Source organism: Oreochromis niloticus, unplaced genomic scaffold (genome assembly GCF_001858045.2).
Source record: "Oreochromis niloticus isolate F11D_XX unplaced genomic scaffold, O_niloticus_UMD_NMBU tig00000238_pilon, whole genome shotgun sequence".
NCBI classification, from domain to species: Eukaryota; Metazoa; Chordata; class Actinopteri; order Cichliformes; family Cichlidae; genus Oreochromis; species Oreochromis niloticus.
This window is the reverse complement of record NW_020327098.1, coordinates 418,622-444,057: the sequence shown is the minus strand read 5'-3', so window position 1 is coordinate 444,057 and position 25,436 is coordinate 418,622. Positions and strand designations below refer to the sequence as shown.

The 25,436-nt window shown below is 40.1% G+C and overlaps 2 long non-coding RNA genes across 6 annotated transcripts; both read right to left on the bottom strand.

The window, feature by feature from the left end:
- Positions 1–10,326: 10,326 nt before the first annotated feature.
- LOC102082810 (uncharacterized) lies at positions 10,327–12,362 on the bottom strand. Of its 3 annotated transcripts, none has more exons than XR_002059892.2 (5): positions 12,264–12,362; positions 11,407–11,560; positions 11,038–11,154; positions 10,815–10,932; positions 10,327–10,672 (listed from the first exon to the last, which is right to left on the bottom strand). It is a non-coding gene; the product is annotated as an uncharacterized LOC102082810 (long non-coding RNA). The 3 variants fall into 3 exon arrangements; XR_002059891.2 differs by having other exon boundaries at positions 11,407–11,547; XR_002059890.2 differs by having other exon boundaries at positions 11,407–11,534.
- Positions 12,363–12,418: 56 nt separating this feature from the next.
- Positions 12,419–14,954, bottom strand: LOC109199527 (uncharacterized). 3 transcript variants are annotated; one of them, XR_003217202.1, is made up of 4 exons: positions 14,878–14,892; positions 14,080–14,140; positions 12,836–13,026; positions 12,419–12,737 (listed from the first exon to the last, which is right to left on the bottom strand). It is a non-coding gene; the product is annotated as an uncharacterized LOC109199527 (long non-coding RNA). The 3 variants fall into 3 exon arrangements; XR_002059888.2 differs by lacking the exon at positions 14,080–14,140 and having other exon boundaries at positions 12,420–12,737; positions 14,878–14,954; XR_002059889.2 differs by lacking the exon at positions 14,080–14,140 and having other exon boundaries at positions 12,420–12,737; positions 12,836–13,021; positions 14,878–14,933.
- Between the last annotated feature and the right edge of the window lie 10,482 nt (positions 14,955–25,436).

Below are 25,436 nucleotides of genomic sequence, written 5' to 3'. Positions count from 1 at the left end.
ACAAATAAAATGCAAGTAGGGATTAAAACTGCAGAATTAATGATTACCGGTGCTGGAAATACTAGTGCTTCATGCAGTGTTTTGATTTTGTTGCCACAGGTACCCACAAAGCAATGCACGAAAGTCACGTGGTCTGTCAATCTCTATTCGGAAAGACACAAATAACATGTTTTTTATGAATACTTATTTCAAACAAATACTTTAAAAATATTTGTATTCGAGAAGAAGAAAAACTTTATATTAAAAAGCTGAGTTTCCTTATGAGACCGCAGTGCATGACTGGATGAGTGAGTAGAGTTGGATGTCTCGAAACCGGTCTTGGTCTCGAGACCAGTCTCGAAACCACTTTTACGTGGTCTTGGTCTTGTCTTGGTCTCGACGGACTTTGGTCTTGGTCTCGGTCTTGTCTTGGTTTCACTGTCTCAGTCTTGCTGTCTCAGATCGACATAGTGGTCGGGAGATCGTGGGTTTATTACATTTTGATATTGACACGTCTGTGTATCGTCCCTTACACTGTCAATGAGTCAACGCAGCTCATTCTGATTAATGATGATGATACTGAGGTGAACTGTTGACGATATCCATTAATTTCCAGCTGTAAGCGCTGCTGATTTTGACTGTGATAGCTGCCATCAGCTCATGTTTGCCACTATTCCTGGCTGTTATTGAAACTTTTTTGAATCTTGGTTGGATCTAATGTGGGCAGACTCACACATCACAATAAACTTGTGATGTGAGGATGTAATCAAACTGGTGATCAGAGGGAAAGTAGTTAAAAGTTTTCGGATGCTAACATCTAACGCTAGCTGGCATGACGTTAGCTTGTAAGGTTATGCTGTTGTTTAGCTGTCTCTTGTTAGCTGTCCAGAGGGTCGCATGTCTGATCTGATGATAATAACTAACTGTGACAATACAGAGATTAAAAAAGGATGTTCATGTAGGATTTCTTATGTTAGAACTCTAACTTCAGTTAAGGAGTGAGACATAAGGTGACAAGGAGAATGAAGAGAATGACAAAGAAGTAACTAGGAAGAGAAAATGAAAAAAAATTTTTAAATGATCAAATATTGTTTCAATAGATGCTGGTGATTTTAAAAATTCAAGTAAATTAAAGTTGTTATCCTGTTTGTTGTTGTTGTTTTTCACATTCTTCTATATGAAACAGGAAAGTTATTACTAAAAAAGGTTCTCTTTCTGGTTTCTCTTTCTGAACGTGCTCTCTACTGCTTATCACATCCAAAATGGCGGATGTCAAGTACAACACCTCGACAGAAACCATCAGCAAGAATTTTAACATCAGTCCAAAAATAAAACTGTCCAACTACAGTCTTAAAATCCAAATAAACTATGAACAGAGATCTTTTACAAATAGGCTATTGATGAGATGACAGTGGTAATAAAAATTTACACATCTGAGCACACATACTCGCACACAGACAAAATAGCAGGAGAGTGGTTATGGCGTTATTTTTGTGCCACTATTCTGAGCGCACATAAAAAAAATTTGCAGGTGCAAGTGTTGCATTTTGAGGAGAAATTTATTTTGAGCGAAGAAAAGCTAAATTTGAGTGAACAAAATTCATTGCTGCGTGCAAAAAAATATATTTCAGTGTTTGCTATTATCCACACACACACACACACAATAGCAGCCCCTCTCGCTCAGTTTGTGCATTTGCGCTCGCTCGCAATGTGTTGCTTGCGCTCTCAGCATTTCTGCCCGTGCGCGCTCAACTCTTTCTGTACACCGTTATATTTGTGCCACAAAACCAGCCAATCACAGACTGGGATGCAAAAAAAATCTGATTGGCTGTTTTGGTCTCCAATCAGCTCGAAATGACGAAATGCAATATCCCAGAATGCATTTCGTCCAAAACTCAAACGAGGCAGTGGCGGAGGAACACAGAGTGGCGGAGTTTGAAATATTATTCTTTCTGCGTCACAAAATAAACGTTTAAGATATTTTCATGCGAGAATGGTGCTGTGTAAACTTCAAATATCTGCTCGATTTATCGAGACATCACATATTTACAAAAGTGCTCTAATGTTTTCGGAGATGCCTGTTACCCACCAGCTGACCGCATAGCTGGACTGGCCATCGGCCCACCGGTGATTTTTCATTTTTATGTTTGTTTGTTTGTTTTTGTAACGGTATAAACAATGAAAGGTGGTGGATTAGCCAATTGGTCATGATCAACTCTGGCCTGGACCAATTACAATACATCTGTATTGAGGGGAAAAGGAACGCTATTCGTCCCGTACTTCAGCTACAATGAAAAAAAAAAGACACAAAGCTGAAGTTATTCTGTGTTTTTTGCTGCACAGCTGTTTCTTCTTCTTTCATTCTCTCCCCCTCCCTCTCCTATTTCTACTTCAATCATGAAACTGATCAATGATCAGCTGATCGTCTCTCTTGTTTGTTTATCGCCCACTTTGTACCAGAAAGAGGAAACCAGCAGATGTCGCGCTAAACAACAGCAGCACGTTTAAGCTTGATCAGCTGTTGTTAGAATTTATTTAATATTACTTTCCAGTATCAGCTGATGTTTGCTGGAGCCACAGCTGTAAAAGCGGCTGGTCATGATGTTGGTTTGGATATGCGGTGAGAGAGAAACATGAAGACCCACAGGCGCTCTGACCTTTGACCTCCTGACCCTAACCTGCTGCTAGCAGGCTCAGTAGGTCGTCATCACCAATCCGTGAGCCGGATCGCTGTGTCGCTGTTGGAGGGACAACAATGAATTCAGATCCAGTACAGACAAACTCCAGTTTGATACAAGCTGGTACAAAACCGAAGCTGTTTTATCTTTTTTTTTATACATGTGGCTGCTCCTTAATGATATTCAGCTAGACGACCACATTACAGGTGTGTCTAAACATTAAACAGGTCCGCTTCAGGACAAACGAGATAAAAAATAATAGTGAAAACCATCAGTGGTGCTGTTGCATTTTCATACCTACAAATGAAGTCCTCACCTCTGTTAAAATCTCCCAGTTCTTTTAATCTTTGGGCTGAAGGAAGGACAATACTGGGTGTATAAATGCTCAATCAACAATATTTTATTTCCATATAATTCAACACTTAAGAGCATAAGAACCATCATGATGGGGAGACCTGCCTGCAGAGGGTCACAGCAAGTCTCAAAATGGTGACGGGTTACTCAGCCTTTTATAGCCCCTAGTGGCCCCCACCTAGTCATAAAAAGCCTAAACATTCACATGTTTTCTCTCTTACGGCGCCTAAGTTATGACCTCGGCTCCCTGTCTTTCTGCTCTCTGTAAAGGTGGGGGTATGGAATGTGGTCGTCTCTTCTATTATCGGCACAAGGTCCTCTGCACACAACATTCTCTTCATGATTCAGCAGTCAAGAAACAGTGTAACACATTCAACAGTGTCGAGTAATACAGGTCAATCAAATAGATCTAATGATTTTCACACTCTTTTAAGTCAGAAGTATAATGCAAACTAAAACTACATACTGATCACACACTCTATATTAAGGGGTATAATATGATCTACAGCAGTATCATAATTCAACTACTTTGATTACAGATATAAGGTAACATATGATAACAGAATAATCTCACACCTCCCAGCTTCAGTCAGACTGGTTCACCTGTCCCCACACCAGTCACACCACTGGCTGAGAACATGATAATGTGACTTGGAGCACTTTTGGTTCAGAGACAGCAAACAGTAAGGCAAAGAGAGAAGAACTCAGCCTGTGGGATTCACTGAAAGATGTCATATAAATCCTTAGTGCCAACAACTTCTCAGCTGAGGAGAAGATCTGAATCTTCTGCTGTGTGCTGAAGGATAGAGAGGACACTTTAATGGTTTCAGGTACATAAAGTACTATTGAAACACTATTATATACAATAAATGTAGATAGATAAAACTTTATTTATCCCTCAGGTGTGTTACTCCAGGAAATTCAGTTTCCAACAGCAGAGCCCCGACAATATGAACATAAGCATAAATATAGCATATATAGACACATATATAAATACAGAATATATAAATAGGAATAGAAATGAAATATTGTCATTAGTGGGATGTAGACAGCCAAAACTCTATTGCACATTGACAAACACTACAGCTTAGTTGTCTCCTGTTACGTGACTCTTACAGTTTTGGTCCGTCTGTCTGTAAACCTGATAAACTGGATTCTGCCACGGTAACAGCATTGGCATCATCAGCTTGCAGTCAGGTGAGATGTATAGATTACTTGTCTTTGACTCAGATACAACACAGACACACCTGAGTGAGAACAAACAAAGCAGCTTTTATTCCTGGGTATTTGCTCTGGACAATGACGTGTTTGTCATTACTGAGGAAAAATCACCAATCACAATAGACTCCAAATGTAAGTCTTTCAGACTGATAGATGTCAGTGACTTTGTTTAGATTGTGGTGTGATGTGTTCTCTTTGTTACACAGCTTCTATTGAAGTTAGGTCTTAATCCAGCATGTCTGTAGTCAGGCCTGGGTGTGACAATGAAACTTGTGGTTAATCACAGTTAACTCTTGATTTACCGGCTCTGCATGTGAGGACCCAGGAGAGCTCTCTTCCTCTCTCTGCTGTCCAAACTTAACCCAACATCCCTCAGAATGAGCCTTCACAAGGAAACCAAACCAAATACACAAAAGTGGATATCCTGCACTACAGTGGCTTCCAAAAGTATTTGGCCCCCTTGAACTTTCCCACATTTTGTCACATTACAGCCACAAACATGAATCAATGTTATTGGACTTCCAGGTGAAAGACCAATACAAAGTGGTGTACATGTGAGAAGTGGAACGAAAATCATACATGATTCCAAACATTTTTTACAAATAAACAACTGAAAAGTGGGGTGCTCGTAATTATTCAGCCCCCCGAGTCAATACTTTGTAGAACCACCTTTTGCTGCAATTACAGCTGCCAGTCTTTTAGGGTATGTCTCTACCAGCTTTGCACATCTAGAGACTGAAATCCTTGCCCATTCTTCTTTGCAAAACAGCTCCAGCTCAGTCAGATTAGATGGACAGCGTTTGTTAACAGCAGTTGTCAGATCTTGCCACAGATTCTGAAATGTCAGGCTGGTTGATGCATTTGGTCCCATGCTGTCTTTAACTAAAAGACTTGGTACACTTTATGGCTTGGCTGTGTGGGGGGTTATATCATGTTATTGGGCAAGAGTACCTGTCCTCTGTTAGGCTTAGCAAGTTTCTCCATGAGCAGAGCTTCTAGCTTCTAGCACATCTGTAGCTGACAGCTGTTTGGTTTGGTTGCTCTTTTTACCCCACTGGCTGTGAGTATGTAAACACCCCCACTAGTTTTTTTGGGGTGCAGTTAACTTGGGAGGAAGGGGTGGGTCTCGATGTTGAAAAGCCATCGTGATCTCTCTTGTGTGTCAGTAGGATTGTACTGTATAGCGTCTCATTGATATGTGAGGAATGCTAATGTAATACGATAACAGACATCTGGTCTTACATCATTAAAATATAAACGGGAAGGAGATATTTATATTTTTTTATGTTATATTTTATAGCGGATAGATATTGCTAAATATATAGAATTGAGTGAATAGCTGGATGAACATGAACAATATGTCCATCATTACAAATGGTCATGAGAGTCACTAGAACAAATTCAACTAGACACTCAAAAGACGTCCTTAAATGTCCTTTAATTGGCAGAACAAACAGTCAATCACTTACTTGAGGTGAAATCTGCTCAGCTACTTTGAAAACAGCTTCTAACTGGTTCCTCCTTTAACAGGATGACTTCTCAGGGGTAAGGCCATCATGCAGTCCAGCAACCTTTATGGTTCTGCTTTGATTCACCAGGAACTATTAGGGAAACCTTTCAGCGCCTCCTGTGAAAGACACAGGCATAAACACAAACATTTATTAACATGTTCCACAGTCTTCCAGTTTGATTTTCTCATCCTGTGGACAACAACGTACAGAGATGCAGGTTTATGTTAACTTTTGTAAGGTTTCTTTACTGAACATATCCAGCTGCAGCTCCACTGTGATCCTGAACTGGATAAGCACTTAAGAAAATGTGTCAATAAATGGACAAACATCAGCTTACTATATTTATCCAAACAGACGGGACCAATAATGCTTCACTGAGTTAATTTGATTAACTGTTTGTTCATTTGTTCTGCCACTTAAAGGACATTTAAGGACGTCTTTTGAGTGTCCAGTTGAATTAATTCTACTGGCTCTCATGATCATTTGTGATTATGGACATATTTTTCATGTACATCAACCATTTAGTAAATTCTATCTATTTAGTAATATCTGTCAGCTATAAAATGTAATATAAATATAAAAATATCTAAATATCTCCTGCCCTTTATATTTTAATGATGTAAGACCAGACGTCTGTTATCGTGTTATATAAGCATTCCTCACATATCAATGAGATGCTGTACAGTACAATCCTACTGACACGGCAGAGGGATAACGAGGGATAACGAATTAAGATAGCTGCATGATGCAGACAAAGTGACTAAATCATCTTTTTTGTGGTTTATTGTCTTCAAACCAGCAGACAAAGCTGATGGCAGAAGATGTTTGGAGAAGAACTTCAGGCCGTGGACTGAAAAGGTTTTTTTTTCTTGTTATCAAAAGACATTTGGAGTGACGGCTTCTACAGCTGTGCTGAAGTAAAGCTTACAGTCTAAGAAGTCACAGTGTTGATATTCAGCACAAAGAGAAAAGCTCACTTGTTTGAATTTATTTACAATCATAGTTTTTATACATTCTGACTGTAAACAGCTTTTACAGCTTTGATATTGTTTGACACTCGATATCAGGTATTTGATATTGATACACTGACCAGTGTCAGTTTAACTGTAACACATTCATTATTTAGATCCAACATTTCTAAGAGAAATAACTGAATGTAAAAAATGGCAGCCCTCAGGCCAGGTTTATAGAGATATATGCATGCATTATGAAATTTATGTATCCCAGATCATTTTTATTCATCTAGTCCTGGCAGACGCCCCCCCCCCCCCCCCCCCGCCCCCCTTCCTCCCAAGTAAACTGCAACCCAAAAGAACTAGTGGGGTTATTTACACACTCACAACCAGTGTGGGGTAAAAAGAGCCACCAAAAACCTGTCAGCCTGCACAGCTACAGATGTGCTAAAAGCTATAACAGTTAGAAGCTCTGCTTATGGAGAAACTTTCTAAGTCTAACAGTGGACAGGTACTCCTGCCCAAATAACATGATATAACCCCACATACAGCCCAGCCATAAAGTGAACCAAGTCATTTAGTTAAAGACAGCATGGGACCAAATGCATGTAACCAGCCTGCACCCACCTGACATTTCTTCCTCCTGAATTAAATGAATGAATGGATGAAAGTTAAATGACTACAAACCTAAAGCCACTAGTTCCCACACTGGAGTTCCCCGACACTGTGTTAACTGTACTGAGCTTGTATCAACAGTTGCAGCAGGCTAAGCTACGTGAGAGACTGCATTGAACGATTGTTTCTATCTTAATGGTTTCAGCTCAGATGTTCTGCTTTTTCCTTTCAGTAGATCAAAGCAGCTCGTGCGCTGTCTGCTGACATTCTGATGGCAAGAAGAAGAAGAAGGAGAAGAAGAAGAATGCTTCAGCGAAGTGGCGTTCATGGTCTCAGTGGACAGTCATGGTCACACACTGCATGTGGTTTTAAAAGCAACATGTCTGTTCACCACAACAATGGAGATGTGTAAAATTAGTGCTGCTACAGTTTGTGCTTGAACATCAGTTCTGTTTTCTACTTTGACCACTTAGACCAAAAAAGTGTTGTTTTCAGATTCTTTCTTATAAATCTGTAAAGCACCTGTTCATTTTTTATTACAATTAGTTTCACATAAATGTTAGTGTTTCCTTTATGGTCTTTTAATGCTTACACTACACTGTACACGTCTACATTAGAGACATTTCTGTTACCTATGTATGAGACTGGGCTGCTTGACTACGATTTGGAAATGGATGCAAAATCACACGGATCGTGCTATTGTTTGTTTTTTAATATGATGGACTGAACACAGGAGGTATCTGACTAAGCAAAGATTAGTCCGATCCCATTTCTACCTGTCTCTACTGTTTCAACTGTAACTGTCAGGATATATATTTATTCCAGCTCTCATAGGGCAAAGGAATGACTCAGACTTGTCAAATGTTCTTTGACTTGATACACAATTTGAAGTTCACAATTTTCTTACAAATAAAACTATAATGACAAACATGAACAGCTGTGCTTATTTCTGAGACATGATTTTTTTGAACGTGTTCATATTTAGACAGTGTACATTTGTATGCTGAAACTGTAATGGTGAACCTGAGGTGATGGTCAACATAAGACAAATATATATAAATATAAAACAATATTGAAGTAATGTCTTTACCCTGTGCAGCGTGTGGACGCTGTGCACACAATCACCTTATTCACTGTAGTAAACATGCACCGCTAGCTCACGTGACTGACTGTCTCCATGGTTACATCGTATATTATTAGCTATGTAAACAGCTTCCAAAGATGCCGCCATAGCTCTCTGCAGCTGTAACACTTTCACACTTTACAAATCATTTCACGTTTTTGATAGATATGGATAAAGAATGTGTTTTAAAGACATGCTAGGCTGTTGCTATGGTGGTTGCTGTGGACTAGGGTGGACCGCGCGTCCGATTCCTGTTATTAGCTGTCTGCCGTAGGAAGGCTGCGTTCCATTTAGAAGTAGCACCAGTCTGCCGTAACTCGAACTCAAACCCCGTTTTGTTCTGTAATTAAAGGGCTTTTATAGCCGTTCATGTCACACACGCACACACACATAAAGCACTTTGCCTCACCATGAGAATGCAACTTTACTGAAACCTTTAAAGTATCTGAGTTAGGATAGAAAAATGAAGCAACCAGAGATTTAATGATGAAGACTCTGGGTTCTGTAGTTCACGTTTTACAGTCCTGAATGACTCTCTGCACATCCATATAATTTATTGAAGAGGAGTTTAGAATGCACTTTACATTTAGACTGTTGCTGTTTAATTTTTTACATTGTTACTGTGTTATGTCATGAATAAGGTTCACCTGCTGGGGGTTTGATGGATCAGCTGGACAATACAGTCAAAGACAGACTTCATCCATCATACGCAAGAATCCTAGTTGGACTTTTGTTTTCACTCATATTTTAGAACCAAATATTGAAAACAACTGTGACAGACTGGATACCTGGTCAGGGTGTACATTACCTTTCACTCAAGCATCCCAGGACAGAGCCCTGCCCCACCATGAGCCTGGGTGGATACGTGGTTATAATATAAAATGACTGATACTGAATATGAATATTTCATGAAAATCTAATTATAATATGAATTCCTAGGTGTTTGTTCCAGCAAGAGATTGATTACATATGTCTGAATTGCTAACCCTAACCCTAGCTCAACAGACCACAATGCCCTGGACTGTCACTATTATTACATGCTGTGAACATAAGTAGCTTTGATCACAGTTTATGTTGTAAAAGAGAAGGAATATTTAAAAAAGATCAACATTGTGATATTATTTCTTCCAAACTGACCAGAAACATGCTTGTCAGACTCTCACAGCAATGGATCAGACTCACTGTGCATGACGGCTCAGGCCAGTAATGTTTGTTAGATTGTCAGTTGTTTAGTGCTTCTGTACAGTTAGGGTCACCATCTCTATTTCAGTATAATTCATATGCAGAAAACACTAAAAGTTGATTGTCTTCCAATATTCTAGCATAATTAAAAAACTTTGACTTTGTTAGTACATATTGTTACAGTCCTAATGCCAATATGATTCTTCATAACTCCTGCTTTGAAATACTGAACTTTAAAATTGACCTGATGAAAGATAATTTACAGTGGCAGTCTGTCAGGATAATTCTGACTATAAGATCACTGTATTAATCTGAATCCTTCTGCAATGTGCTGTGAATGAATGCTGATGCAACTGACTGTGGGAAAGCTGTTAATAAAATGAATCTGTGACACATGCAACACATTCACAGAGGAAGAGGACACAAAGGGAGGACACGCAGAGGCTGTGTTAAAGTCAGAAATCCAAATCTTTAGTCAAAAACAGGCAGCGGTTACAAACAGGAAGACAAGCAGTCCATTAAACAGTCTACAGGGTCAAACATGCAGAGAATTCAAACAACAGTAAAAAATAACTGGACACTGAAAAACTTAAAGCAATGTGTGACGCAATAAAAGGAAGCAGCGCAGTATATTCACTGAATTATCATCAATTACAAAAGAGAAAAACGACGATTTCTAAGGTTTGTTTTCTTAATTGCAGACTGTTAGACTGTGGCTGGTAAAGATGGAAACATACAGAATGTAAACTGTGTGAGTTTGGTGACCTTTGTTAGTAACAAATGAGGTAAAAAACAAAACAAAACAGACAAAACACAGAAAGAGGCTCTCAGTATTCATGAATAATTAGAAAGCATCTAAACATTCTGGTCGTGGATTTTTACAGTCTTAGTTCCGCTCGCTGTCATCATTATAATCATCATGATCAATGGCGAGGTCCTGAGGTGGGCGGGGCTGTCTCTGGTGATGTCACCATGAAGGAACAGCATCTGGCACGTGTTGATGAAACATCCCAGTACACTGGTGTAGTTTCCTCTCCAGCTGGTTGACATTTGACACTTCAACATTAAGGGGAAGAAGAAGAAACAGTGTTAGGTCAGGTGACCACATGGTTTCTAAAATAACTGACAGGAAGTAACCAGGCCGTTAGAAATGGATGGCATGTGTTTATAGTTACTGTAGTTAGGTAACTCTACTTACCAAAAGCAGAAGCACACAGATGGCAGATCAGATGCTGAATGTTGCAGGAACATGCTCATGTTGATCATTCAGTGCTGCTCCGGCAGGTTAGACAGTCCAAGACTGATATTCTGCCCATCTGAGAGTTTGAAAACACAAATGCAAAGATTTATTTTGTGTTACAGTCAAGGTGGGATGTTCATTTTTGTCCTTTAAAAATGTTTGTGTATTTGAAAGCACTAACATTTAAGGATGACTCGGATCGTCTCTCTATCTCCTTTAAAGGGGAGACAAGTGTATCCACTGATCCACGTCACTTTACCTGGATGATGAGTCCTCTCTCCCTCACTCAGAAACACTCCTAACATAACCAAGCAAATAAATAATACCGAAGATTTACTCACAACATTACAAAAACATCAAAAACATCTCCCTTTGATTCCATTTCTCCATTCCTGCTGAACATCAGGCAACAAATATCCCAGTAAATCACAGTAAAATGTAAAGCACATATTTTCTCTGCTTAGTCTAACCTCTGCAGAGCCTCTGTCAAGAAAAACAAATCTGTAAGCATAAAACAAATATACATTTCATAACACTGCACTGGACAAACCTCGGTTAGTTCATTTCCTCTGTGCAGTGCATCAGTCAGCAAGTCAAGGTGGTGAGATGGACTCGTGCCCTTGGTGACTCTGCTGGTTCTTCTGAGGAAACACCACCGTCTCTCCACACCGTCACCATCTGTGAGCACAAACTGTTGCTCTGCTCTGTCAGCATGTAGGAAATCACATATCACACACACAAGGGTGAAGAAACATTAGAGCTCAACTTTGGATACTTTAGATCTAAATAGATCAAAGTAGCTCTTAGTTTCAGCAATCAGACAAACAATGATACCAAACTGATTCTGTATGAATACAAAATTGTATTTTTAGTACAGCTGTCAAATTAATGTATTAAAACTAATACAGATATATGTATATATATTTTTGATAAATTAGTTTGCTAAATTAGAATATTTTTTTTTTTCATTTAACAATTGCATCTGAATGAATTAAATATTGAACCAAAATATATTGTCACATTCTGCATTCTCAAATACAAATTTCACAAAGTAAAATTTTGATTAACATAAAAAATATGAATTACAAAAAATAATTGTATATTATTAAAATATTATGCAACCGTGACCAAAGTCAGAATCATCATTACAGTATTGTGGACTTAATGCTTGGGTAATAGTGATAAACTTCAGGGGAGATCATGATGACAGAAAACTGTAAACAACACTCTGAAGTCTGAAGCTGCTTTTCTTGTTTCTGTGACCTCAGCACACTGACAGACCTGAAGTTGCTAAAGATTTTAAAAAGTGATAATTACAGGGAAGAAACTTCTCTTTTTCATCCATTTAATCAAACATTTGATGCCTCAGCTGTCTCAGTCCTATAGCATTCTGCAACTACAACTAACCTGAGGAGGCTTGGATTTGGCTGCAGGTGCCCCTGTACATCCTTCTCAGCAGCACACATGTGGGTACCATTTAATCACACTTCTTCCTGAGCTTTGCTCCATCACAAGACTAAAGGTGGCATCCCGTGTCACAGTCTTATCATCATCCAATTGGAGAAGAAACATTTACAGGTCTCCTGGTTTTGTTTTCTGATCCTGCAAACAGACTGAGGACAACAAAGCCCAGAGAACACGAGATACACAACATCCAACATTCAGACTCAACAGCCTCCATAAATGAAGAGCACCAGGTTGGTCCAGTTATACTAGATATGAGCATACTTCACATTACTGTGTATGAATAATAATCAAGAGACAAACTTTGAAGATGCAGAGCATGATGTCCCATCATCAGACTGCAAACAAACATCCACCAGGCTTCTTTGTTGGCAGAGGTGATGATTCTCCCATCAGGGATCAGTAGAGTGTATTAACCTGTGGTATAAGCAGCAGTCAGTGAAATATTACTGTTTCAGATAAGAAATCTAGCACATAAAAGCCAGGGTGGGAGGGATCTCTGCAAACTGACTTACCTCTGCAAGTGTGAGGCTGTTCCTCCAGCCTCAACAAAAATCTGACTCTCCCGTCACAAACAAAAAACTCCAGCTGGGAGATAGAAAACGCTGCCTGGGTCTTGCTGGATGTTGCTGGTCAGAGTCCACACATTAGCAGAGTGCTGCTTGGTCCCACTGACCCATGTAGACAGTGACTGTGGAGAACTGTTCTGGAAAATGGAAAAGAGAATTAAAATGACAAAAAGTCAAACAGGATTTCCACAAAGACTCTCTTAGAATCAGCAATCAGAAAATCATTGGTTCATATTACAATTAAATATGACCAGGCTCCTTAAATGTAAGCAGTTAAGATGCGATTTGATTTACATCCTTCACACAGCACATTTGTCCAGGCTGACAGGTAAACATAGAATTAATCTCAGGTAACATGACTCATAGTAGAGATTCAGTAGGAAAGATTGCCAGCTCTAATATTATTACCACACCAACAGCTCAGATTTCTAGAAGTATTTAAACAAATGTCAGTCTATCCATTCATTTTCTTCTGAATATTCAATTCAGGTTCACGGTGGGAGGGTGGGGGGGTGTTGTGGAATTTTGTAAATAAAGTCTGCAACACAGAAAAAGCTGTGATCAAGCTATTTATTACTGCGCGCAGGAGAGCCAACACACATCAAACATCACAGTTCACAGTCATGTCAGCTCTGCCACAGAAGTGGTGCTCCTACTCCTTTATGCATTCCAGGGAAGAGGGAGGAAGTTACAAACTGATCATACCACACTTCACGCGTCTCGCTATGAAACCTAACGGATCAATGGTATGCTGTTTTGTGCCCTTGGCCTTATCAGCACCTGTAAAGGGAGTTGTTTTCTCAAACTGCTGATGCTGAAGTAAGTTCATCTAGTTTTAGAAACTTTCACTGATCAGTCTATAACAGTGTCACAACTAAGCATATGCATAAGCACTTAAATACCTTAAATGAGAATAATAGAAATATTCTATTAGAGCCTGTCCCAGTAGTCATAGGTAGAGCACACCTGGACAGGTCACCAGTCTGTCAGAGGACTAACAGAGAGACAGACATCAGAGTAACAAATCTATTTAAAATTAATGTAAGCTTGCTGCAGCTGTATGTATGAACATGTGTTTCTGTGCTCACAGTCCACCTCTCAGGAACCTGCAGTTCATTTTAAGTCTACTTTAAACAGACCTCACAAAACGCTGATGTGGCTGGATCAGTAGTCTGATTTAAGTACGATACCTTTGGCCAGGGATTAATCTGGTACATCTCTTCACTGCAGTCTTACGTATTTTCCCCACACCTGAATTAAAAAATACTGATATTTACATATAACACATTCAGCTGATGCAGCCTGACTCAATCTGATTCTAGATGTTCAGCACACACAGGGACACAGAGGTACTGCTTAAAGTTTAGTGTTAACCTGAGTCACTGATCATTTACAGTATTACAGAGTCTGGCAGTCTTTGCATGATGTCCACGTCACTGTAAGTTTCTAGCTGACTCTCAGGTGTGACAGGTGTGCCAGCAGGAAAGAGTAATAATAACCTTCATCCTGAGGTTTGTCCTGCAGGATTAAAGGAGCCAGGCTTTGTTCACACAGCTAGGATTGTATTTTACACTGACCCTGGGTCAGTATAAGTATCATACAGTTTAAACGAAGCACTGAAACGTGCACATATTTATTACAGATGCATTGAAGCTAATCGAGATATTTACTGTTAATCTGTGGCTGCGATTAATCACTTTACTGGAAACTTTATTAACTAGTAACTTCATCAGTCATGACAGAAGCTAATATTTCTGTCCCAACATCGTTTAAACAGTAACAGCTTTACTAAATATAAGCTAACGTTTACACCGTAACTTTAAGCTAGCACCATAAAGACGGTAAAACACGTAATAATATCTACAAATGCATCTTAAAGCTGTTATATTAGCACTCGGTGTATTACTAACATAACCACATTAACATTATTGACACTCGCTGACTTTTAATAGTCATTCTATAAATGCCATCCGGTTAAATGGTCTTACCTGTAACACTGCTGTATCCACCGGATTCCAGCCAGAGTGGATTCTGGAGTCTTCCCACGCACCAGTTAGTGATCCTCTGTTGAAAGATTTTATTATGTTTATGTTTAGAAGTACATTTTGTTTAAGGTTTTCTAGATGTGTTTGCTCTTTTTTACTAGAGAAGTTACGTTGTGCAAGCTTTGTGTGCATTCCAGAGCTCTCTGACTTTCACACACACATCCTGGGAGCATGAGAGAGGTTGTACCTTCTCTTACTGATTTATGGTATAGGAGGACACCTACTCTGTATCTGTTTTAGCCTAAGAGCCTTTTGTTTAGATGGACCGCTAGACTCCTGGCACCAGCTTTGGGGAGTCTTCACGGGGTCATATCTCGACCCCACACACACACACACACACACACACACACAAGGTATACGTCATATGTTAATGAACCTATGCATATTCATGTAACCACAATAAAAGAGCAGTGTTACGGGAGAGCGGACGAGAGCAACTGAGGTCAAGCGAAGGAACGGCGCCTGTCCGGTTCTCTCCCGTGCACGTTAATTTGTAAAACCTGTCTGAGTGTCACTTATTCCAATCTGAGTTGCATTACAGGAAAACTCCTTACATCCTCCATCTGGATGGATGATAACAACCTTCTGAACAATCTAGTGTTAAAATCTCCCAGTTCTTTTAATCTTTGGGCTGAAGGAAGGACAATACTCGGTGTATAAATGCTCAATCAACAATATTTTATTTCCATATAATTCAACACTTAAGAGCATAAGAACCATCATGATGGGGAGACCTGCCTGCAGAGGGTCACAGCAAGTCTCAAAATGGTGACGGGTTACTCAGCCTTTTATAGCCTCTAGTGGCCCCCACCTAGTCATAAAAAGCCTAAACATTCACATTCTTTCTCTCTTACGGCGCCTAAGTTATGACCTCGGCTCCTTGTTTTTCTGCTCTCCGTAAAGGTGGGGGTATGGAATGTGGTCTTTTCTCTTCTATTATCGACACAAGGTCTCCTGCACACAACATTCTCTTCATGATTCAGCAGTATGAAATGTCAAGAAACAGTGTAACACATTCAACAGTGTCGAATAATACAGGTCAATCAAATAGATCTAATGATTTTCACACTCTTTTAAGTCAGAAGTATAATACAAACTAAAACTACATACTGATCACACACTCTATATTAAGGGGTATAATATGATCTACAGCAATATCATAATTCAACTACTTTGATTACAGATATAAGGTAACATATGATAACAGAATAATCTCACACTAGCAGGTGGAGATGGCCCATGATGGCCCATATCTATGGGACTGATTTCTGCTAATAACGCCTGATGGACTGAACATCCGAAGCGCGTGAATAAAGTCACCCGGTCGCTAGCTGTGCCATTACCCAGCATACACCTCTCCCTCCATAAATACAATAAACGATACAAAAGTAATGGCCTATAATTAATTTATCTGCTGTATCTGATGTTTCTCAGGTAGTTGTTTACATTATATAATATATTGTGTTCAGTACACGTCACTACAATGTGATTTCGGAAATGTATAAATATACGGACAACAGGCTCTTCCGCGGCAATCTCTTGTCGTCAATAAACAACGTTTAGGGAGCTCTATAGTATTCAATAGGAGGACCCTGCACGTCAATTCTCGACGCGAGGGGGGTACCCTGCGCGTCGATAAGTGAAGCAGAGGGAGCCTGACCATGTGTCACACATTTGACGAGTTGGGAGTGAGAACGTGTTGAAATAACCCGTGTATTAAAACTACGCATCCGGTTATCCGGTCCACTCTATTTCAAACCCCCTGAATGCACAGTCACAGAAGTCAGAAAATGCGCGCGCAGCCTTAACGGGATCTCCGTGCAGCCTCTCACTGTATATTTCCAAGACCCTAAATATGAGAAAACTACGAAACAAAAAGCTATATAGTTCTAGTTCTGACTGTCTTATTTCTGCAGTCACTGTAAAACTATAATAGGTCTCTAGCGTTTCAGCACGACATATGCATTTCATATAAATAGAACCCCCTGTACGTGAATATTCAATTTAGCAAGATCCCGAGATGAACATACCTTTTTCCAAACATAACACTGAAATTGCTACCCCCGTTTAATCAACGTGCTTGTTACTTTGAACCTAAAAGGAGAAGTAGCCGCACCCAAATTTTAACTGCGCACTTTCACTAGAAAGAAAAGAAAAAGAGACTTCGAAGCCTCTCACACACCCAGCCTGCAGCCGGCTGATCTTAAATCATTTTCAGACAGTTTCCTACATCAAAGCCTCAGTTCAGTTCGACCCGGATATGCACACTGCCGCTCATCTTTCAGACGCCAACAGGTCCGCACATTCTCCAGGAACATCAACAAAAACTCAGCTTTTCACGGGCCACGGCGGGTCCACAAATTTTCACTGACCACGGCGGGTCCACAAATGCACAGGTAATGCTTTTAATCGTCTCTCATAACTCACAGTATTTATTCTCAGAATTACTTCAACACAATAGACCTTAGTTTCACTTTTACTGCTCGGCTCGGTTTGCTGCAAAACCTCAAGCTCACGGCTGGCCTGAGTTTCTCTTAGATTATATATCAACTCCTCGGACCCTTGCGTCCGGTATTTACTCTTTTTCTCACAATTAAGTGTCTCTCAAAATGATCCTCTGATCATCTAAAAAACTATTCCTGAGGCCACAACTCTCAGTGGGGCTTTCCCCAAGTCGGTCTTCAAGACCACCTAGGAAACGTCTTTCCTAGGGAGGGAATTCTTAAATTCCGTGACTTTTAGACACTTATAATCTCTTTATTCCTTAATCAGTCTCTCTTCTCTCTATTTCCTTAAAACAACATCTCGAGTTACTTTTAGCTCAGTACTGCTTTTTCCGAGCCGACCTCAAATGCAACATTACTTCAAAGTTTCACTTTCGTTCCAAACAAAGATTTTCATTTCAAACAAAACTCAAAACAGAGATCAACAGGTAACTCCTTGACCACCTATTTTAGAATTATAATCCAATATTGCACAATTTCAGTTGAAGAGGCGTGTGCTTACCTTTTGTTTTTATGCGCCGGCAGTGGTCAAAGAATTACCGCGACGTCTGTCGTCCAATCACCTGATCTGGCCTCAACCTCCGTCGACAACCAACACCTGTAATTCTTCTCACTGATCTTCCTATCTTCCGATCTATCTTGCCCGCATTCTCCACCAAAATGAAGCGAGATCAATCAATTGGAGACCAGAACAACAAACGACGGAGGCACCAGACAAGTGCAATCAAACGATGAGTTTATTAACACCCGAGAAGAAACATCAGCATATGGCTTCTTCTGACAAAAATACAATGGATGCGGGTTTTATAGCAGTGAGGATCACGCCTCCACGTACAACAACACAGGTCAAAAATACATTGTGTACAGTCATTGTTTACAGACAAGGGTACATCTTGTACATCTCTAATAACTATAAACAGACATATAACTTCTCTTTTCTATAACACTTGCCTTTTAAGGTAATAAACTTCAAGCTTCAGGGTCTCTAAGGGCTAATAATTGACCCTCGTCATCAATCACTAAGTAAACTAATTTGCAGCAGGTCTCAGAAAGAAGCAGAAGACACTTGGGCCTTCGCTCAGGCCTGTTGCTAGATTTATGTGTATTGTAAGCATGCATGCAATTAACCTGCTATGTTCTCATCTTCCCTCAACATGTATCACCTGGACACTCTCACCAGTGAAGCTTAAAACCCTCTTGGATGGAACATCAACTCCAAATCAGCACAGATATGCAATGTGTATAAAATGAACTCAACCTGTGAATAGAATGAATGTGATGACAAACATATTCAATGCAACATGAACCCTGTAAGAAATATTACTGATAAAATAATACTGTAAAACATGTTATTAAGGCATTTATCATAAGGCAGGTTACATGGCAGCAATCAAAGAATCTCTGAATCCTAACAGACCCAAATGATGACTCAACTCTGGAAGACTCGGCTTGATGAATATGGTATGCGGCTCAATACGAAAAGGACCGAATACCTGGAATGAGGCCCCCAAACTGACGGCACAATCATAATTGACAAAGAAGAGTTGAAGAAGACAGAAGAGTTCCGCTACTTGAGCTCAGTCTTCAGCTATGATGGAAATATCACCTCCGATGTCTGAGCATGAATAAATGCAGCCTGGTTAAAATGGTGACAGGTCACTGGTGTCCTTTGCGACAGAAGAATGCCAGATCGACTCAAGGGAAAAATCTACAAAACGGTGGTCCGCCCAGTAGCCCTGTATGGCTCCGCATGTTGGCCCGCATTGACAACACATGAACAGGCCCTAAACACCATGGAGATGTGCATGCTCTGATGGAGCCTGGGAATTACAAGACGGGGCTGTGTTACGAACAAAGACATACGGAAGCAACTAGGTGTAGCCCCAATAAAGGAAAAGATGCTCGAGTCCCACCTGAGCTGGTATGGACACGTGATTCGAAGCAATGAGAACTCTGTAGCAAAAACAGCTATGATGATCGACCCAGAAGGATGCTGGCCTCGAGGCAGACCGAAGAAATGGTGAATGGACAAAATTAAGGAGGACATTAAGACCATCAACGCATCACCTGAGGACGCCTTGGACAGAACTAAATGGAGAAACCTTTGCCAAAGAGCGGACCATGCACCAGCGGGAACAACGCCAGGATGAAGAATTGTTATAAAGCAAGGGAAAACTGTAGTGGTATTAGCTGCTAATGTTTTAACATTAGCATTAGCTGCTCACATTGTTATAAAGCAACGGAAAACAATGTTATCATTAGTGGATAACGCTTATTCACATCTAATTAGCATTAGCTAATAACGGCAGCCTACTTAGCATTAGCTGCTCACCTTTAAATAAAGCAAGGAAATATGGTATTAGCATTAGCTGCTGTTAAGGTTGATTTTAAGGATAGAGAGATGTGGGAGATCGGAATAACACACTGACCCAGTCAGGCGGAGTCAACGAATGATTTTAATGAAACACACACAGCGTGTGGAGATGTAACCTGTACCCAGACAGTATCAGATCTCATCTCCAAAACTTCAGAACACAGTTTTTATGCATCAGGGTATAACGCCCCCTCTTGCGTTCACCAATACAATACATGATACGTCAACTCAAAACCACAAATGTTCTATTTGACAACTTGTGACACAATTAAAAGGACACTGGCTTCCATCTTCTCCCCGGTGGTTTCCCGCAAGCCAGCTCAGCTCGCGCATCGTGCACCTGCTTCTTCATCAAACAGTCACTCATGCAGGCACAATTTTGCAGCCACAAGCAAAACATGATTAAACTTTCACCTATAAATGAACCTCTCTAACTGTATGTGGGTGTATGTGTGTTTGTGTGTATGTCTGTGCATGTGTGATCCTCGCTCTGCACTTTACTTGACCTCAACTTAGGCAACCAGGCTGAGGCCATCCTGAGTGTGATGATCTTAACTTATATGTAAAATGTATAAAACAAATGTTTCAATCTAATACAACTACTTAAAACTTAATCAAAGCTTAATCAAAGATATAAATGCATAATAAAATAACCTGCTCAAAATAACTTGCACTCAGACTCTGCTTTCAGTTTCACTTCTGCAGAAGCAAGCCCTACACACATGCAGTTTCCTGTCTCATTTTGGCACAGAGTATACTTCCTGTCACAATGCAGTCTGCACAGAAACATTTAAGATTATAAATGCCTTCAAAAGCCTTTAGAATTATAGATTCAACTCAACAGTTTAAAGTGGTTCTTACTGGACCTGTACTAAAGACTAATATGATACCAATATGTTTGAACATCTGAATGCAATATCAATAGTGTTATTAATGGAATGGTAATGATGATTATAAAAATAGCAGCAAATAGTAGCAGCAAAATATCCATATACTCTTCACAACATTAGCATTAGCTGCTCACATTGTTATAAAGCAACGGAAAACAATGTTATCATTAGTGGATAATGCTTATTCACATCCAATTAGCATTAGCTAATAACGGCAGCCTACTTAGCATTAGCTGCTCACCTTTAAATAAAGCAAGGAAATATGGTATTAGCATTAGCTGCTAATGGTTTGAAACCTTAAATTGGCACTAGCTGTTTATGGCATCCTGCTTAGCATTAACTCCGCACGTCGCTATAACGCAAGGAACAAGAGTATTACCATTAGCATTAGCTACTCACCAGTGTTGGGAAGGTTACTTTTAAAATGTATTCCACTACAGAATACTGAATACATGCTCCAAAATGTATTCTGTAACGTATTCCGTTACGTTACTCAATGAGAGTAACGTATTCTGAATACTTTGGAATACTTAATATATTATCATGGTGTTTACAACTACATGAATGTCCTATTGCTGTGATTTATTACTGTTACTGAAGGTACGTAGTACGAAACGTAGTAAAGGGACCTCTGGCTAATACGTCCGGTTCCCTGTCGGGCTGGTAGCCGAAAACTAGCTTTACTTTGTTGTCTGGGTCAACTTTGCTTGCGGGAGACAGGCGTTGAAAGGCTGCTCCAACGGAACTTATTTTTTCCGGAGGAAAACACGAACACAGTGTACAGTTGAGTCTTAATAGCTTACTTATGAATGGGCTCGTCAGGCACTCTTCTTGGCTGCTGTGGTTATTATTATATTTACATGCTTCCAGCTCCCGTTTTTGCTCCGTGACAGCTCGGACTTTTCCTTTCTCTCCCTCCCTCGCTCACAGACACATAACGGGTATGGTAGTCCATTCTCGCTGCAGCACGGACTACACTGCCCATCAGGCTACATGCTTTAGAGCTATGCCTGTAGCATTCTGCCTTTTAGCTTAGCACAACAACAACAACAAAAAAGCTCTCTCTCACCCAGGACACACGCAGAGAGAGAGCGCGTCACCCTGGCAACCGTAACGCTGCCGCCTGGAACAACAGAACGTAGCTGTCAAACAAACCCAAATAATCCTGACCCGCGACAATATGAAACAGGAAAGTACCGCCGTGTAATCCATTTATTTCAACAAAGTAACTGTATTCTGAATACCACCTTTTTAAACGGTAACTGTAACGGAATACAGTTACTCATATTTTGTATTCTGAATACGTAACGGCGGTACATGTATTCCGTTACTCCCCAACACTGCTACTCACATTGTTAAAATTGAAGTGAAAACAGTGTTACCATTAGCAGATAATACAAATCCACATTAAATTAGCATTCAGTAATTATGGCAGCCTTATATATCATGTAGCGAAAGACAGCGGGGGTCTGAAAACGATGAAGCCGGTAGTCCGCTGCTCTTGAATGATGTCTTGATAAACCAAGCAGATATTTAAAAATTAAAACGGCTACTTTCTCACCTGAAAATATGTTAAAAGTTTATTTTGTGACCCAGAAAGATCAATAAGAGTAATTTTAAAACTTAGTAGCGGCCGCCATTGTTGGAAACTGGAATTGGCTGGGCCGCGCTATGAATTCCGGGATATGGTGGGCCACGAAGGACAGACCCGACCCATCCTTCAAATTCGGGGAAATGAAGGACGCATTTGTCGGCCGCATTTGAAGGAGTCGACGAATTGGGACAGCCTCCGTCGCCTGGCTGTGACGTAATCGGCCTTCAAATGCGGCCTCCGGAGGATGCAGCCTATGTTTTGGGACACAGCTGGTGTCAGCATTAGTGGATATTGCTAATTCACATCAAAATTTCATGTGCTTCAACGGTGCTGCTCACATTGTATTAAAGCTAGGCATAACGGAATTGGCATTAGCTGCTAATGGCAGCCTACTTAGCATTGTTATTAAGCAAGGGAAAACAGTGTTAGCATTATTGAATAATGTTAATTTACTTCAAATTAGCATTAGCTAATAATGGCAGCCTTTTTATCCTGCTCTCTGCTGTAACGTCTGCTTTTCCGCCTCCGACTGTCACTGCGAACATATAAAGAGTGGCAATCACCTTCACTTCCCAGCACACCTGTTCACCCCGCCCCTGTGCCGCCCCGGGAGCTCACTGCGTCACCCCTCGTCTCCAGCCGGCCAGAGACCACACCCACGCCACACAGACATTCCTCCAAAGACCCAAGATTGCAGGAGGGATGGGGTTGCCCTGCTTTCAGCTCTATCACTAGGCCTGTAATATACGCTGTATGTCATTCTGGGGCAAGGAACATAGACCTGGAACGGATGGAAAGTATGACTTTTTTCCCTAATACTCTTAAATCTTTTTGGTTCATTCAAATTCAGATCCGGGTAAGCATAAATGTAAAAATCTGGTAGTGTCCAACTCATTAAAAATTTGGTCTCAGATTAGAAGGCATTTCCATTGGCGCCAATGTTTAATGTTTACAACATTAATTCCTAATCAAGCACACACATTTTTCTCAAGATCCACATTCCAGCTATGGACTTGCAAAGGGATACACACAATTAAGGATCTGTTTATTTATAATATTTTTCCTTCGTTTCAACATTTTCAGCAAAAATTCTCCATAGAAAACAGTACTTACAAGTACTTACAAATACATCATTTTATTAAAGAAACATTTCCATCCTTTCCCAATGAATCACAAAGACTCGCTTCAGATGACCTGTTCCTGGTGAACCCGCTAAAGAAAGTATCTATTTCCAGGATCTACAATCAGCTTTCGTAAATAGACAGTACAACTACATTGGAACATTTTAGGAACGCTTGGAGTGAGGAACTGGGTAGTGTAGGAATGTTTAGCTTATTTTAGAGTTTAGGAATGTGTTAGATAGGATATAGAATTATTGTAGAGACACTGACACTGCCCTGGATATAAATAAAGGCCTGACTGTGTCATGAACTTAGGAGTAGATCTTAGGAGACCCTCCCCAGTTTGAACTGTGAAGCTAAGACAGAAAGGAGTTAATGTTAAGTGGAAATTCCTCAGGGCATGCCTAGGTGGGGGTTTCAACATTTGTAACTTGATAACTGTGGTCTGGAAGGGAGATGGTTTTTTATGGCCCCTAGGAAGAGACACACACCCACAGTGTTTTAACTGATATACTCCCACACCTATATGCACACTCACTCACGTGCACTCACACATACACACGGGAACGCACACACACAGGCAGTCACGTGCTCGTGCATACACACAGAGACATGATGATGATAGATGCGGCCGCTTAAATAACGCTGGCTGTGACTAACAAAGGGGTGAAGATTTTGCAGAGGGACACACCGGCCTTGTCTTCCCTTCTAGAAGTGCATGCTTAAATGAAGATGAATAAAGATGAATAAAGATTTTGTAAAAATGACCACTGAGTTCCGGTGCCGTCTCTGGATCCCTCGACGAATAAAAGAACCGGGCATTAACAGTAGTTAAAGACTGAAATAAACAAATTCATGCTTTGAGTTTTATAACATTCCTTGCATGATGCCTTATACTTCTAAGCTGTAAAAATAAAGCCCCCCAACTCACTCTGCTTTGTTAAGAGACACAATGTATCATTTACAGTTGGAGAAGATTAAGTATTCATTGAGGGATAATGTAGAACAGGTTTACCTAATTTCGCAACCCTTTATCGATTACTTTAATAAGTAAACTGAGAGAGATGACCTCCTCCCATATCTCCCATATCTGCTCTAAGTTTGTATATGTATTGATCTGTGCAGGTGTATTGTTTTGTTGTGTGATTTTTTTATATAATGATAATTATGTTTTATGTATGTTTGACGTTAATAAGAAAACTATTAATAATTTTTGGGGAAAAAAGAGCCAAGAGCCTTTCTTTTCACTTCCTCCATTTAAAGGTTGGCTACAATAGGAGATACTGGGGAGCCCATGGTCCATCCATGTTTTTGTCTGTAAAAACCCTTGTTGTATGTGTTGGTAAGGCAGAGGTCTAACAGTGTGCATATCTGATGGGGGTTGAAGTTGGTTCTGTTTTACTAGGCGCTGTCTTCTTGTAGTCATTTTCTGACAGCCTTGGACTTATGGCGTTATTTCAGTGCCACTATTCTGAGCGCATGTAAAAAAATATTGCAAGTGCAAGTGTTGCATTTTGAGGAGAAATTTATTTTGAGCGTACAAAAGCTGAATTTGAGTGAACAAAATTCATTGCTGCTTGCAAAAAATGTATTTCAGTGTTTGCGCTTATCCATATACACACACACAATAGCACCACCTCTCGCTCAGTTTTTTCATTTGCGCTTGCTCGCAATGTGTTGCTTGCGCTCACAACATTCTCTTCTGCGAGCGCTCAACTCTCTGTACACCGTTATAAGTGTGCCACAAAACCAACCAATCACAGACTTGGTTTCAAAAATTCTGATTGGCTCTTACGGTCTCCAATCAGCTCGCTAGCTGCTGCATTCCGGAAACAGTCCGAAATGTAGCTAAATCCAGCTAAACTCAATTAAACCCCAATTTGCGGATAATATCTTTAATTATTTTATTTTAAAATATATTATTTGTTAAGACTATCGTTGGTGTAGTATATTGTAGTTGCATTATACAACCATGCCAACTGACTCTCCAAATTATATTTGAGTAGCTCTCTTTTATGT